At 34.7% G+C, this 16,799-nt stretch overlaps 1 long non-coding RNA gene across 4 annotated transcripts; it reads left to right on the top strand.

The window, feature by feature from the left end:
• Positions 1-1,093: 1,093 nt before the first annotated feature.
• Positions 1,094-16,512, top strand: LOC125685273 (uncharacterized). 4 transcript variants are annotated; one of them, XR_007373413.1, is made up of 6 exons: positions 1,094-6,088; positions 7,746-8,076; positions 10,187-10,933; positions 11,396-11,477; positions 15,109-15,484; positions 16,237-16,512. It is a non-coding gene; the product is annotated as an uncharacterized LOC125685273 (long non-coding RNA). The 4 variants fall into 4 exon arrangements; XR_007373416.1 differs by lacking the exon at positions 10,187-10,933 and having other exon boundaries at positions 7,746-7,951; XR_007373414.1 differs by lacking the exons at positions 11,396-11,477; positions 15,109-15,484; positions 16,237-16,512 and having other exon boundaries at positions 7,746-7,951; positions 10,354-11,148.
• The last annotated feature ends 287 nt before the right edge of the window (positions 16,513-16,799 follow it).

The following is a 16,799-nucleotide window of genomic DNA, read 5'->3' as shown; positions in this document are numbered from 1 at the left end:
TAAAGGGGAAAAACAGGGATTTCGATGAAAATAAGCAATATTTTTGGTTAAAAACAGGGATTTCGATGAAAATAAGTGATATTTTAGGGTTAAAAACAGGGATTTTGATGAAAATAAGCGATATTTTAGAGGAAAAAAAGGGATTTCGATGAAAATAAGCAATATTTTGGGGTTAAAAACAGGGATTTCTATGAAAATAAGCGATATTTTAAGGTTAAAAACAGGGATTTCGATGAAAATAAGCGATATTTTAGGTTAAAAACAGGGATTTCGATGAAAAAAAGCGATATTTTAGGGTTAAAAACAGGGATTTTGATGAAAATAAGCGATATTTTAGGGGAAAAAAAGGGATTTCTATGAAAATAAGCGATATTTAAGGGGAAAAAACAGGGATTTCTATGAAAATAAGCGATATTTTAGGGTTAAAAACAGGGATTTCCATGAAAATAAGCAATGTTTTGGGGTTAAAAACAGGGATTTCTATGAAAATAAGCGATATTTTAGGGTTAAAAACAGGGATTTCTATGAAAATAAGCGATATTTTAGGGTTAAAAACAGGGATTTCGATGAAAATAAGCGATATTTTAGGGTTAAATCAGGGATTTCCATGAAAATAAGCGATATTTTAGGGGAAAAAAAGGGATTTCTATGAAAATAAGTGATATTTAAGGGGAAAAACAGGGATTTTGATGAAAATAAGCGATATTTTAGGGTTAAAAACAGGGATTTCCATGAAAATAAGCAATATTTTGGGGTTAAAAACAAGGATTTCTATGAAAATAAGCGATATTTTAGGGTTAAAAACAGGGATTTCTATGAAAATAAGCGATATTTTAGGTTAAAAACAGGGATTTCTATGAAAATAAGCGATATTTTAGGGTTAAAAACAGGGATTTCTATGAAAATAAGCAATATTTTAGGGTTAAATCAGGGATTTCGATGAAAATAAGCGATATTTTAGGGTTAAAAACAGGGATTTCCATGAAAATAAGCAATATTTTAGGTTAAAAACAGGGATTTCCATGAAAATAAGCGATATTTTTGGGTTAAAAACAGGGATTTCTATGAAAATAAGCGATATTTTAGGTTACAAACAGGGATTTCTATGAAAATAAGCGATATTTTAGGGTTAAAAACAGGGATTTCGATGAAAATAAGCGATATTTTAGGGTTAAATCAGGGATTTCTATGAAAATAAGCAATATTTTAGGTTAAAAACAGGGATTTCGATGAAAATAAGCGATATTTAAGGGTTACAAACAGGGATTTCGATGAAAATAAGCGATATTTTGGGGTTAAAAACAGGGATTTCTATGAAAATAAGCGATATTTTAGGGTTAAAAACAGGGATTTCGATGAAAATAAGCGATATTTAAGGGTTACAAACAGGGATTTCTACGAAAATACGCGATATTCAAGGGGAAAAACAGGGATTTCGATGAAAATAAGCGATATTTTAGGGTTAAAAACAGGGATTTCCATGAAAATAAGCGATATTTTAGGGTTAAAAACAGGGATTTCTATGAAAATAAGCGATATTCAAGGGTTAAAAACAGGGATTTCGATGAAAATAAGCGATATTTAAGGGTTACAAACAGGGATTTCTACGAAAATACGCGATATTAAAGGGGAAAAACAGGGATTTCGATGAAAATAAGCAATATTTTTGGTTAAAAACAGGGATTTTGATGAAAATAAGCGATATTTTTGGGTTAAAAACAGGGATTTCTATGAAAATAAGCGATATTTTAGGGTTAAAAACAGGGATTTCTATGACAATAAGCGATATTTTTGGGGAAAAACAGGGATTTCCATGAAAATAAGCGATATTTTTGGGGAAAAACAGGGATTTCCATGAAAATAAGCGATATTTTTGGGTTAAAAACAGGGATTTCTATGAAAATAAGCGATATTTAAGGGGAAAAACAGGGATTTTGATGAAAATAAGCGATATTTTTGTGTTAAAAACAGGGATTTCTATGAAAATAAGCGATATTTTAGGGTTAAAAACAGGGATTTCTATGAAAATAAGCGATATTTTAGGGGAAAAACAGGGATTTCTATGAAAATAAGCGATATTTTTGGGTTAAAAACAGGGATTTTGATGAAAATAAGCGATATTTTAGGGGAAAAACAGGGATTTCTATGAAAATAAGCGATATTTTAGGTTAAAAACAGGGATTTTGATGAAAATACGTGAAATTTTAGGGGAAAAACAGGGATTTCTATGAAAATAAGCGATATTTTAGGTTAAAAACAGGGATTTTGATGGAAATAAGCGATATTTTTGGGTTAAAAACAGGGATTTCTATGAAAATAAGCGATATTTTTGGGTTAAAAACAGGGATTTTTATGAAAAAAAGCGATATTTTTGGGTTAAAAACAGGGATTTCTATGAAAATAAGCGATATTTTAGGGTTAAAAACAGGGATTTCTATGAAAATAAGCGATATTTTAGGGTTAAAAACAGGGATTTCTATGAAAATAAGCGATATTTTAGGGTTAAAAACAGGGATTTGTATGAAAATAAGCGATATTTTTGGGTTAAAAACAGGGATTTTGATGAAAATAAGCGATATTTTAGGGTTAAAAACAGGGATTTCTATGAAAATAAGCGATATTTTAGGGTTAAAAACAGGGATTTCTATGAAAATAAGCGATATTTTTGGGTTAAAAAGAGGGATTTCCATGAAAATAAGCGATATTTTTGGGTTAAAAACAGGGATTTCTATGAAAATAAGCGATATATTAGGGTTGAAAGCAGGGATTTCGACGAAAATAAGGGATGTTTAAGGGGAAAAAATGGGATTTCTATGAAAATAAGCGATATTTAAGGGTTAAAAAACGGGATTTCGATGAAAATAAGCGATATTTTAGGGTTAAAAACAGGGATTTCTATGAAAATAAGCGATATTTTAGGGTTAAAAACAGGGATTTGTATGAAAATAAGCGATATTTTAGGTTAAAAACAGGGATTTTGATGAAAATAAGCGATATTTTAGGGTTAAAAACAGGGATTTCTATGAAAATAAGCGATATTTTAGGGGAAAAACAGGGATTTCTATGAAAATAAGCGATATTTTTGGGTTAAAAACAGGGATTTCTATGAAAATAAGCGATATTTTTGGGTTAAAAACAGGGATTTCCATGAAAATAAGCGATATTTTTGGGTTAAAAACAGGGATTTCTATGAAAATAAGCGATATATTAGGGTTGAAAGCAGGGATTTCGACGAAAATAAGGGATGTTTAAGGGGAAAAAATGGGATTTCTATGAAAATAAGCGATATTTAAGGGTTAAAAAACGGGATTTCGATGAAAATAAGCGATATTTTAGGGTTAAAAACAGGGATTTCTATGAAAATAAGCGATATATTAGGGTTGAAAGCAGGGATTTCAATGAAAATAAGCGATATTTAAGGTGAAAAACACGGCTTTCCGAGAAAAATAACAGCCTGCGCAGTAGGGTGCCTGCGCAGCGCATGCGCAGTAGGGTGCCTGCGCAGCGCATGCGCAGTAGGGTGCCTGCGCAGCGCATGCGCAGTAGGGTGCCTGCGCAGCGCATGCGCAGTAGGGTGCCTGCGCAGCGCATGCGCAGTAGGGTGCCTGCGCAGCGCATGCGCAGTAGGGTGCCTGCGCAGCGCATGCGCAGTAGGGTGCCTGCGCAGCGCATGCGCAGTAGGGTGCCTGCGCAGCGCATGCGCAGTAGGGTGCCTGCGCAGCGCATGCGCAGTAGGGTGCCTGCGCAGCGCATGCGCAGTAGGGTGCCTGCGCAGCGCATGCGCAGTAGGGTGCCTGCGCAGCGCATGCGCAGTAGGGTGCCAGTCTACCGCACGCGCAGAACGGTGTCTGCCTGGCGCATTGCTAGAACAAAGCAATGTTTAAGGGGAAAGACAGGGATTTCCATGAAAATAAGCGATATTTTAGGGTTAAAAACAGGGATTTCTATGAAAATAAGCGATATTTTAGGTTAAAAACAGGGATTTTGATGGAAATAAGCGATATTTTTGGGTTAAAAACAGGGATTTCCATGAAAATAAGCGATATTTTTGGGTTAAAAACAGGGATTTCTATGAAAATAAGCGATATATTAGGGTTGAAAGCAGGGATTTCGACGAAAATAAGGGATGTTTAAGGGGAAAAAATGGGATTTCTATGAAAATAAGCGATATTTAAGGGTTAAAAAACGGGGATTTTGATGAAAATAAGCGATATTTTTGTGTTAAAAACAGGGATTTCTATGAAAATAAGCGATATTTTAGGGTTAAAAACAGGGATTTCTATGAAAATAAGCGATATTTTAGGGGAAAAACAGGGATTTCTATGAAAATAAGCGATATTTTAGGGGAAAAACAGGGATTTCTATGAAAATAAGCGATATTTTAGGTTAAAAACAGGGATTTTGATGGAAATAAGCGATATTTTAGGGTTAAAAACAGGGATTTCTATGAAAATAAGCGATATTTTAGGGTTAAAAACAGGGATTTCGATGAAAAAAAGCGATATTTTAGGGTTAAAAACAGGGATTTCTATGAAAATAAGCGATATTTTAGGTTAAAAACAGGGATTTTGATGAAAATAAGCGATATTTTAGGGTTAAAAACAGGGATTTCTATGAAAATAAGCGATATTTTAGGGGAAAAACAGGGATTTCTATGAAAATAAGCGATATTTTAGGGTTAAAAACAGGGATTTCTATGAAAATAAGCGATATTTTTGGGTTAAAAAGAGGGATTTCCATGAAAATAAGCGATATTTTTGGGTTAAAAACAGGGATTTCTATGAAAATAAGCGATATATTAGGGTTGAAAGCAGGGATTTCGACGAAAATAAGGGATGTTTAAGGGGAAAAAATGGGATTTCTATGAAAATAAGCGATATTTAAGGGTTAAAAAACGGGATTTCGATGAAAATAAGCGATATTTTAGGGTTAAAAACAGGGATTTCTATGAAAATAAGCGATATATTAGGGTTGAAAGCAGGGATTTCAATGAAAATAAGCGATATTTAAGGTGAAAAACACGGCTTTCCGAGAAAAATAACAGCCTGCGCAGTAGGGTGCCTGCGCAGCGCATGCGCAGTAGGGTGCCTGCGCAGCGCATGCGCAGTAGGGTGCCTGCGCAGCGCATGCGCAGTAGGGTGCCTGCGCAGCGCATGCGCAGTAGGGTGCCTGCGCAGCGCATGCGCAGTAGGGTGCCTGCGCAGCGCATGCGCAGTAGGGTGCCTGCGCAGCGCATGCGCAGTAGGGTGCCTGCGCAGCGCATGCGCAGTAGGGTGCCTGCGCAGCGCATGCGCAGTAGGGTGCCTGCGCAGCGCATGCGCAGTAGGGTGCCTGCGCAGCGCATGCGCAGTAGGGTGCCAGTCTACCGCACGCGCAGAACGGTGTCTGCCTGGCGCATTGCTAGAACAAAGCAATGTTTAAGGGGAAAGACAGGGATTTCTATGAAAATAAGCGATATTTTAGGGTTAAAAACAGGGATTTCCATGAAAATAAGCGATATTTTAGGGTTAAAAACAGGGATTTCTATGAAAATGAGCGATATTTTAGGGTTAAAAACAGGGATTTCCATGAAAATAAGCGATATTTTTGGGTTAAAAACAGGGATTTCTATGAAAATAAGCGATATTTTAGGGGAAAAACAGGGATTTCTATGAAAATAAGCGATATTTTAGGGTTAAAAACAGGGATTTCTATGACAATAAGCGATATTTTTGGGGAAAAACAGGGATTTCCATGAAAATAAGCGATATTTTTGGGGAAAAACAGGGATTTCCATGAAAATAAGCGATATTTTTGGGTTAAAAACAGGGATTTCTATGAAAATAAGCGATATTTTAGGGTTAAAAACAGGGATTTCCATGAAAATAAGCGATATTTTTGGGTTAAAAACAGGGATTTCTATGAAAATAAGCGATATTTTAGGGGAAAAACAGGGATTTCTATGAAAATAAGCGATATTTTAGGGTTAAAAACAGGGATTTCTATGAAAATAAGCGATATTTTAGGTTAAAAACAGGGATTTTGATGAAAATAAGCGATATTTTTGGGTTAAAAACAGGGATTTCTATGAAAATAAGCGATATTTTAGGTTAAAAACAGGGATTTTGATGAAAATACGTGAAATTTTAGGGGAAAAACAGGGATTTCTATGAAAATAAGCGATATTTTAGGTTAAAAACAGGGATTTTGATGGAAATAAGCGATATTTTTTGGGTTAAAAACAGGGATTTCTATGAAAATAAGCGATATTTTTGGGTTAAAAAACAGGGATTTTTATGAAAAAAAAGCGATATTTTTGGGGAAAAAACAGGGATTTCCATGAAAATAAGCGATATTTTTGGGAAAAACAGGGATTTCCATGAAAATAAGCGATATTTTTGGGTTAAAAACAGGGATTTCTATGAAAATGAGCGATATTTTAGGGTTAAAAACAGGGATTTCCATGAAAATAAGCGATATTTTTGGTTAAAAACAGGGATTTTGATGAAAATAAGCGATATTTTAGGTTAAAAACAGGGATTTTGATGAAAATACGCGAAATTTTAGGGGAAAAACAGGATTTCAATGAAAATAAGCGATATTTAAGGTGAAAAACACGGCTTTCCGAGAAAAATAACAGCCTGCGCAGTAGGGTGCCTGCGCAGCGCATGCGCAGTAGGGTGCCTGCGCAGCGCATGCGCAGTAGGGTGCCTGCGCAGCGCATGCGCAGTAGGGTGCCTGCGCAGCGCATGCGCAGTAGGGTGCCTGCGCAGCGCATGCGCAGTAGGGTGCCTGCGCAGCGCATGCGCAGTAGGGTGCCTGCGCAGCGCATGCGCAGTAGGGTGCCTGCGCAGCGCATGCGCAGTAGGGTGCCTGCGCAGCGCATGCGCAGTAGGGTGCCTGCGCAGCGCATGCGCAGTAGGGTGCCTGCGCAGCGCATGCGCAGTAGGGTGCCTGCGCAGCGCATGCGCAGTAGGGTGCCTGCGCAGCGCATGCGCAGTAGGGTGCCTGCGCAGCGCATGCGCAGTAGGGGTGCCAGTCTACCGCACGCGCAGAACGGTGTCTGCCTGGCGCATTGCTAGAACAAAGCAATGTTTAAGGGGAAAGACAGGGATTTCTATGAAAATAAGCGATATTTTAGGGTTAAAAACAGGGATTTCCATGAAAATAAGCGATATTTTAGGGTTAAAAACAGGGATTTCTATGAAAATGAGCGATATTCAAGGGTTAAAAACAGGGATTTCCATGAAAATAAGCGATATTTTGGGTTAAAAACAGGGATTTCTATGAAAATAAGCGATATTTTAGGGGAAAAACAGGGATTTCTATGAAAATAAGCGATATTTTAGGGTTAAAAACAGGGATTTCTATGAAAATAAGCGATATTTTAGGTTAAAAACAGGGATTTTGATGAAATAAGCGATATTTTTGGGTTAAAAACAGGGATTTCTATGAAAATAAGCGATATTTTAGGGTTAAAAACAGGGATTTCTATGACAATAAGCGATATTTTTGGGGAAAAACAGGGATTTCCATGAAAATAAGCGATATTTTTGGGGAAAAACAGGGATTTCCATGAAAAATAAGCGATATTTTTGGGTTAAAAACAGGGATTTCTATGAAAATAAGCGATATTTAAGGGGAAAAAACAGGGATTTTGATGAAAATAAGCGATATTTTTGTGTTAAAAACAGGGATTTCTATGAAAATAAGCGATATTTTAGGGTTAAAAACAGGGATTTTTATGAAAATAAGCGATATTTTAGGTTAAAAACAGGGATTTCTATGAAAATAAGCGATATTTTTGGGTTAAAAACAGGGATTTTGATGAAAATAAGCGATATTTTAGGGGAAAAACAGGGATTTCTATGAAAATAAGCGATATTTTAGGTTAAAAACAGGGATTTTGATGAAAATACGTGAAATTTTAGGGGAAAAACAGGGATTTCTATGAAAATAAGCGATATTTTAGGTTAAAAACAGGGATTTTGATGGAAATAAGCGATATTTTTGGGTTAAAAACAGGGATTTCTATGAAAATAAGCGATATTTTAGGGTTAAAAACAGGGATTTTTATGAAAAAAAGCGATATTTTGGGTTAAAAACAGGGATTTCTATGAAAATAAGCGATATTTTAGGGTTAAAAACAGGGATTTCTATGAAAAAAAGCGATATTTTAGGGTTAAAAACAGGGATTTCTATGAAAATAAGCGATATTTTAGGGTTAAAAACAGGGATTTGTATGAAAATAAGCGATATTTTTGGGTTAAAAACAGGGATTTTGATGAAAATAAGCGATATTTTAGGGTTAAAAACAGGGATTTCTATGAAAATAAGCGATATTTTAGGGTTAAAAACAGGGATTTCTATGAAAAATAAGCGATATTTTTGGGTTAAAAACAGGGATTTCCATGAAAATAAGCGATATTTTAGGGTTAAAAACAGGGATTTCTATGAAAATAAGCGATATTTTCGGTTAAAAACAGGGATTTTGATGAAAATACGTGAAATTTTAGGGGAAAAAACAGGGATTTCTATGAAAATAAGCGATATTTTAGGTTAAAAACAGGGATTTTGATGAAAATAAGCGATATTTTTGGGTTAAAAACAGGGATTTCTATGAAAATAAGCGATATTTTAGGGTTAAAAACAGGGATTTTTATGAAAAAAAGCGATATTTTTGGGTTAAAAACAGGGATTTCTATGAAAATAAGCGATATTTTAGGGTTAAAAACAGGGATTTCTATGAAAATAAGCGATATTTTAGGGTTAAAAACAGGGATTTCTATGAAAATAAGCGATATTTTAGGGTTAAAAACAGGGATTTGTATGAAAATAAGCGATATTTTTGGGTTAAAAACAGGGATTTTGATGAAAATAAGCGATATTTTAGGGTTAAAAACAGGGATTTCTATGAAAATAAGCGATATTTTAGGGTTAAAAACAGGGATTTTGATGAAAATAAGCGATATTTTTGGGTTAAAAACAGGGATTTCCATGAAAATAAGCGATATTTTTGGGTTAAAAAACAGGGATTTCTATGAAAATAAGCGATATATTAGGGTTGAAAGCAGGGATTTCGACGAAAATAAGGGATGTTTAAGGGGAAAAAATGGGATTTCTATGAAAATAAGCGATATTTTTGGGTTAAAAAACGGGATTTCGATGAAAATAAGCGATATTTTAGGGTTAAAAACAGGGATTTCTATGAAAATAAGCGATATTTTAGGTTAAAAACAGGGATTTTGATGAAAATACGTGAAATTTTAGGGGAAAAACAGGGATTTCTATGAAAATAAGCGATATTTTAGGTTAAAAACAGGGATTTTGATGGAAATAAGCGATATTTTTGGGTTAAAAACAGGGATTTCTATGAAAATAAGCGATAATTTTGGGTTAAAAACAGGGATTTTTATGAAAAAAAGCGATATTTTTGGGGAAAAACAGGGATTTCCATGAAAATAAGCGATATTTTTGGGGAAAAACAGGGATTTCCATGAAAATAAGCGATATTTTTGGGTTAAAAACAGGGATCTCTATGAAAATGAGCGATATTTTAGGGTTAAAAACAGGGATTTCCATGAAAATAAGCGATATTTTTGGGTTAAAAACAGGGATTTTGATGAAAATAAGCGATATTTTAGGTTAAAAACAGGGATTTTGATGAAAATACGCGAAATTTTAGGGGAAAAACAGGATTTCAATGAAAATAAGCGATATTTAAGGTGAAAAACACGGCTTTCCGAGAAAAATAACAGCCTGCGCAGTAGGGTGCCTGCGCAGCGCATGCGCAGTAGGGTGCCTGCGCAGCGCATGCGCAGTAGGGTGCCTGCGCAGCGCATGCGCAGTAGGGTGCCTGCGCAGCGCATGCGCAGTAGGGTGCCTGCGCAGCGCATGCGCAGTAGGGTGCCTGCGCAGCGCATGCGCAGTAGGGTGCCTGCGCAGCGCATGCGCAGTAGGGTGCCTGCGCAGCGCATGCGCAGTAGGGTGCCTGCGCAGCGCATGCGCAGTAGGGTGCCAGTCTACCGCACGCGCAGAACGGTGTCTGCCTGGCGCATTGCTAGAACAAAGCAATGTTTAAGGGGAAAGACAGGGATTTCTATGAAAATAAGCGATATTTTAGGGTTAAAAACAGGGATTTCCATGAAAATAAGCGATATTTTAGGGTTAAAAACAGGGATTTCTATGAAAATGAGCGATATTCAAGGGTTAAAAACAGGGATTTCCATGAAAATAAGCGATATTTTTGGGTTAAAAACAGGGATTTCTATGAAAATAAGCGATATTTTAGGGGAAAAACAGGGATTTCTATGAAAATAAGCGATATTTTAGGGTTAAAAACAGGGATTTCTATGAAAATAAGCGATATTTTAGGTTAAAAACAGGGATTTTGATGAAAATAAGCGATATTTTTGGGTTAAAAACAGGGATTTCTATGAAAATAAGCGATATTTTAGGGTTAAAAACAGGGATTTCTATGACAATAAGCGATATTTTTGGGGAAAAACAGGGATTTCCATGAAAATAAGCGATATTTTTGGGGAAAAACAGGGATTTCCATGAAAATAAGCGATATTTTTGGGTTAAAAACAGGGATTTCTATGAAAATAAGCGATATTTAAGGGGAAAAACAGGGATTTTGATGAAAATAAGCGATATTTTTGTGTTAAAAACAGGGATTTCTATGAAAATAAGCGATATTTTAGGGTTAAAAACAGGGATTTTTATGAAAATAAGCGATATTTTAGGTTAAAAACAGGGATTTCTATGAAAATAAGCGATATTTTTGGGTTAAAAACAGGGATTTTGATGAAAATAAGCGATATTTTAGGGGAAAAACAGGGATTTCTATGAAAATAAGCGATATTTTAGGTTAAAAACAGGGATTTTGATGAAAATACGTGAAATTTTAGGGGAAAAACAGGGATTTCTATGAAAATAAGCGATATTTTAGGTTAAAAACAGGGATTTTGATGGAAATAAGCGATATTTTTGGGTTAAAAACAGGGATTTCTATGAAAATAAGCGATATTTTAGGGTTAAAAACAGGGATTTTTATGAAAAAAAGCGATATTTTTGGGTTAAAAACAGGGATTTCTATGAAAATAAGCGATATTTTAGGGTTAAAAACAGGGATTTCTATGAAAAAAAGCGATATTTTAGGGTTAAAAACAGGGATTTCTATGAAAATAAGCGATATTTTTAGGGTTAAAAAACAGGGATTTGTATGAAAATAAGCGATATTTTTGGGTTAAAAACAGGGATTTTGATGAAAATAAGCGATATTTTAGGGTTAAAAACAGGGATTTGTATGAAAATAAGCGATATTTTTTGGGTTAAAAACAGGGATTTCCATGAAAATAAGCGATATTTTAGGGGAAAAACAGGGATTTCTATGAAAATAAGCGATATTTAGGTTAAAAACAGGGATTTTGATGAAAATACGTGAAATTTTAGGGGAAAAACAGGGATTTCTATGAAAATAAGCGATATTTTAGGTTAAAAACAGGGATTTTGATGAAAATAAGCGATATTTTTGGGTTAAAAACAGGGATTTCTATGAAAATAAGCGATATTTTAGGGTTAAAAAACAGGGATTTTTATGAAAAAAAGCGATATTTTTGGGTTAAAAACAGGGATTTCTATGAAAATAAGCGATATTTTAGGGTTAAAAACAGGGATTTCTATGAAAATAAGCGATATTTTAGGGTTAAAAACAGGGATTTCTATGAAAATAAGCGATATTTTAGGGTTAAAAACAGGGATTTGTATGAAAATAAGCGATATTTTTGGGTTAAAAACAGGATTTTGATGAAAATAAGCGATATTTTAGGGTTAAAAACAGGGATTTCTATGAAAATAAGCGATATTTTAGGGTTAAAAACAGGGATTTCTATGAAAATAAGCGATATTTTTGGGTTAAAAACAGGGATTTCCATGAAAATAAGCGATATTTTTGGGTTAAAAACAGGGATTTCTATGAAAATAAGCGATATATTAGGGTTGAAAGCAGGGATTTCGACGAAAATAAGGGATGTTTAAGGGGAAAAAATGGGATTTCTATGAAAATAAGCGATATTTTTGGGTTAAAAAACGGGATTTCGATGAAAATAAGCGATATTTTAGGGTTAAAAACAGGGATTTCTATGAAAATAAGCGATATTTTAGGGTTAAAAACAGGGATTTCTATGAAAATAAGCGATATTTTAGGGTTAAAAACAGGGATTTGTATGAAAATAAGCGATATTTTTGGGTTAAAAACAGGGATTTTGATGAAAATAAGCGATATTTTAGGGTTAAAAACAGGGATTTCTATGAAAATAAGCGATATTTTAGGGTTAAAAACAGGGATTTCTATGAAAATAAGCGATATTTTTGGGTTAAAAACAGGGATTTTCCATGAAAATAAGCGATATTTTTGGGTTAAAAACAGGGATTTCTATGAAAATAAGCGATATATTAGGGTTGAAAGCAGGGATTTCGACGAAAATAAGGGATGTTTAAGGGGAAAAAATGGGATTTCTATGAAAATAAGCGATATTTTTGGGTTAAAAAACGGGATTTCGATGAAAATAAGCGATATTTTAGGGTTAAAAACAGGGATTTCTATGAAAATAAGCGATATTTTAGGGTTAAAAACAGGGATTTGTATGAAAATAAGCGATATTTTAGGTTAAAAAACAGGGATTTTGATGAAAATAAGCGATATTTTAGGGTTAAAAACAGGGATTTCTATGAAATAAGCGATATTTTAGGGGAAAAACAGGGATTTCTATGAAAATAAGCGATATTTTTGGTTAAAAACAGGGATTTCTATGAAAATAAGCGATATTTTTGGGTTAAAAACAGGGATTTCCATGAAAATAAGCGATATTTTTGGGTTAAAAACAGGGATTTCTATGAAAATAAGCGATATATTAGGGTTGAAAGCAGGGATTTCGACGAAAATAAGGGATGTTTAAGGGGAAAAAATGGGATTTCTATGAAAATAAGCGATATTTTTGGGTTAAAAAACGGGATTTCGATGAAAATAAGCGATATTTTAGGGTTAAAAACAGGGATTTCGATGAAAATAAGCGATATTTTAGGGTTAAAAACAGGGATTTCGATGAAAATAAGCGATATTTTAGGGTTAAAAACAGGGATTTCTATGAAAATAAGCGATATTCAAGGGTTAAAAACAGGGATTTCTATGAAAATAAGCGATATATTAGGGTTGAAAGCAGGGATTTCAATGAAAATAAGCGATATTTAAGGTGAAAAACACGGCTTTCCGAGAAAAATAACAGCCTGCGCAGTAGGGTGCCTGCGCAGCGCATGCGCAGTAGGGGTGCCTGCGCAGCGCATTGCGCAGTAGGGTGCCTGCGCAGCGCATGCGCAGTAGGGTGCCAGTATACCGCACGCGCAGAACGGTGTCTGCCTGGCGCATTGCTAGAACAAAGCAATGTTTAAGGGGAAAGACAGGGATTTCTATGAAAATAAGCGATATTTTAGGGTTAAAAACAGGGATTTCCATGAAAATAAGCGATATTTTAGGGTTAAAAACAGGGATTTCTATGAAAATAAGCGATATTTTAGGGTTAAAAACAGGGATTTCTATGAAAATAAGCGATATTTTAGGGTTAAAAACAGGGATTTGTATGAAAATAAGCGATATTTTTGGTTAAAAACAGGATTTTGATGAAAATAAGCGATATTTTAGGGTTAAAAACAGGGATTTCTATGAAAATAAGCGATATTTTAGGGTTAAAAACAGGGATTTTGATGAAAATAAGCGATATTTTTGGGTTAAAAACAGGGATTTCCATGAAAATAAGCGATATTTTTGGGTTAAAAACAGGGATTTCTATGAAAATAAGCGATATATTAGGGTTGAAAGCAGGGATTTCGACGAAAATAAGGGATGTTTAAGGGGAAAAAATGGGATTTCTATGAAAATAAGCGATATTTTTGGGTTAAAAAACGGGATTTCGATGAAAATAAGCGATATTTTAGGGTTAAAAACAGGGATTTCTATGAAAATAAGCGATATTTTAGGTTAAAAAACAGGGATTTTGATGAAAATACGTGAAATTTTAGGGGAAAAACAGGGATTTCTATGAAAATAAGCGATATTTTAGGTTAAAAACAGGGATTTTGATGGAAATAAGCGATATTTTTGGGTTAAAAACAGGGATTTCTATGAAAATAAGCGATAATTTTGGGTTAAAAACAGGGATTTTTATGAAAAAAAGCGATATTTTTGGGGAAAAACAGGGATTTCCATGAAAATAAGCGATATTTTTGGGGAAAAACAGGGATTTCCATGAAAATAAGCGATATTTTTGGGTTAAAAACAGGGATCTCTATGAAAATGAGCGATATTTTAGGGTTAAAAACAGGGATTTCCATGAAAATAAGCGATATTTTTGGGTTAAAAACAGGGATTTTGATGAAAATAAGCGATATTTTAGGTTAAAAACAGGGATTTTGATGAAAATACGCGAAATTTTAGGGGAAAAACAGGATTTCAATGAAAATAAGCGATATTTAAGGTGAAAAACACGGCTTTCCGAGAAAAATAACAGCCTGCGCAGTAGGGTGCCTGCGCAGCGCATGCGCAGTAGGGTGCCTGCGCAGCGCATGCGCAGTAGGGTGCCTGCGCAGCGCATGCGCAGTAGGGTGCCTGCGCAGCGCATGCGCAGTAGGGTGCCTGCGCAGCGCATGCGCAGTAGGGTGCCTGCGCAGCGCATGCGCAGTAGGGGTGCCTGCGCAGCGCATGCGCAGTAGGGTGCCTGCGCAGCGCATGCGCAGTAGGGTGCCTGCGCAGCGCATGCGCAGTAGGGTTGCCTGCGCAGCGCATGCGCAGTAGGGTGCCAGTCTACCGCACGCGCAGAACGGTGTCTGCCTGGCGCATTGCTAGAACAAAGCAATGTTTAAGGGGAAAGACAGGGATTTCTATGAAAATAAGCGATATTTTAGGGTTAAAAACAGGGATTTCCATGAAAATAAGCGATATTTTAGGGTTAAAAACAGGGATTTCTATGAAAATGAGCGATATTCAAGGGTTAAAAACAGGGATTTCCATGAAAATAAGCGATATTTTTGGGTTAAAAACAGGGATTTCTATGAAAATAAGCGATATTTTAGGTTAAAAACAGGGATTTTGATGAAAATACGTGAAATTTTAGGGGAAAAACAGGGATTTCTATGAAAATAAGCGATATTTTAGGTTAAAAACAGGGATTTTGATGGAAATAAGCGATATTTTTGGGTTAAAAACAGGGATTTCTATGAAAATAAGCGATATTTTAGGGTTAAAAACAGGGATTTTTATGAAAAAAAGCGATATTTTTGGGTTAAAAACAGGGATTTCTATGAAAATAAGCGATATTTTAGGGTTAAAAACAGGGATTTCTATGAAAAAAAAGCGATATTTTAGGGTTAAAAACAGGGATTTCTATGAAAATAAGCGATATTTTAGGGTTAAAAACAGGGATTTGTATGAAAATAAGCGATATTTTTGGTTAAAAACAGGGATTTTGATGAAAATAAGCGATATTTTAGGGTTAAAAACAGGGATTTGTATGAAAATAAGCGATATTTTTGGGTTAAAACAGGGATTTCCATGAAAATAAGCGATATTTTAGGGGAAAAACAGGGATTTCTATGAAAATAAGCGATATTTTAGGTTAAAAAACAGGGATTTTGATGAAAATACGTGAAATTTTAGGGGAAAAACAGGGATTTCTATGAAAATAAGCGATATTTTAGGTTAAAAACAGGGATTTTGATGAAAATAAGCGATATTTTTGGGTTAAAAACAGGGATTTCTATGAAAATAAGCGATATTTTAGGGTTAAAAACAGGGATTTTTATGAAAAAAAGCGATATTTTTGGGTTAAAAACAGGGATTTCTATGAAAATAAGCGATATTTTAGGGTTAAAAACAGGGATTTCTATGAAAATAAGCGATATTTTAGGGTTAAAAACAGGGATTTCTATGAAAATAAGCGATATTTTAGGGTTAAAAACAGGGATTTGTATGAAAATAAGCGATATTTTTGGGTTAAAAACAGGGATTTTGATGAAAATAAGCGATATTTTAGGGTTAAAAACAGGGATTTCTATGAAAATAAGCGATATTTTAGGGTTAAAAACAGGGATTTTCTATGAAAATAAGCGATATTTTTGGGTTAAAAACAGGGATTTCCATGAAAATAAGCGATATTTTTGGGTTAAAAACAGGGATTTCTATGAAAATAAGCGATATATTAGGGTTGAAAGCAGGGATTTCGACGAAAATAAGGGATGTTTAAGGGGAAAAAATGGGATTTCTATGAAAATAAGCGATATTTTTGGGTTAAAAAACGGGATTTCGATGAAAATAAGCGATATTTTAGGGTTAAAAACAGGGATTTCTATGAAAATAAGCGATATTTTAGGGTTAAAAACAGGGATTTCTATGAAAATAAGCGATATTTTAGGGTTAAAAACAGGGATTTGTATGAAAATAAGCGATATTTTTGGGTTAAAAACAGGGATTTTGATGAAAATAAGCGATATTTAGGGTTAAAAACAGGGATTTCTATGAAAATAAGCGATATTTTAGGGTTAAAAACAGGGATTTCTATGAAAATAAGCGATATTTTTGGGTTAAAAACAGGGATTTCCATGAAAATAAGCGATATTTTTGGGTTAAAAACAGGGATTTCTATGAAAATAAGCGATATATTAGGGTTGAAAGCAGGGATTTCGACGAAAATAAGGGATGTTTAAGGGGAAAAAATGGGATTTCTATGAAAATAAGCGATATTTTTGGGTTAAAAAACGGGATTTCG

The sequence above is a fragment of the Lagopus muta genome, chromosome 27 (assembly GCF_023343835.1).
Source record: "Lagopus muta isolate bLagMut1 chromosome 27, bLagMut1 primary, whole genome shotgun sequence".
Taxonomy (NCBI): Eukaryota; Metazoa; Chordata; class Aves; order Galliformes; family Phasianidae; genus Lagopus; species Lagopus muta.
This window is presented reverse-complemented; position numbering and strand designations above follow the sequence as displayed.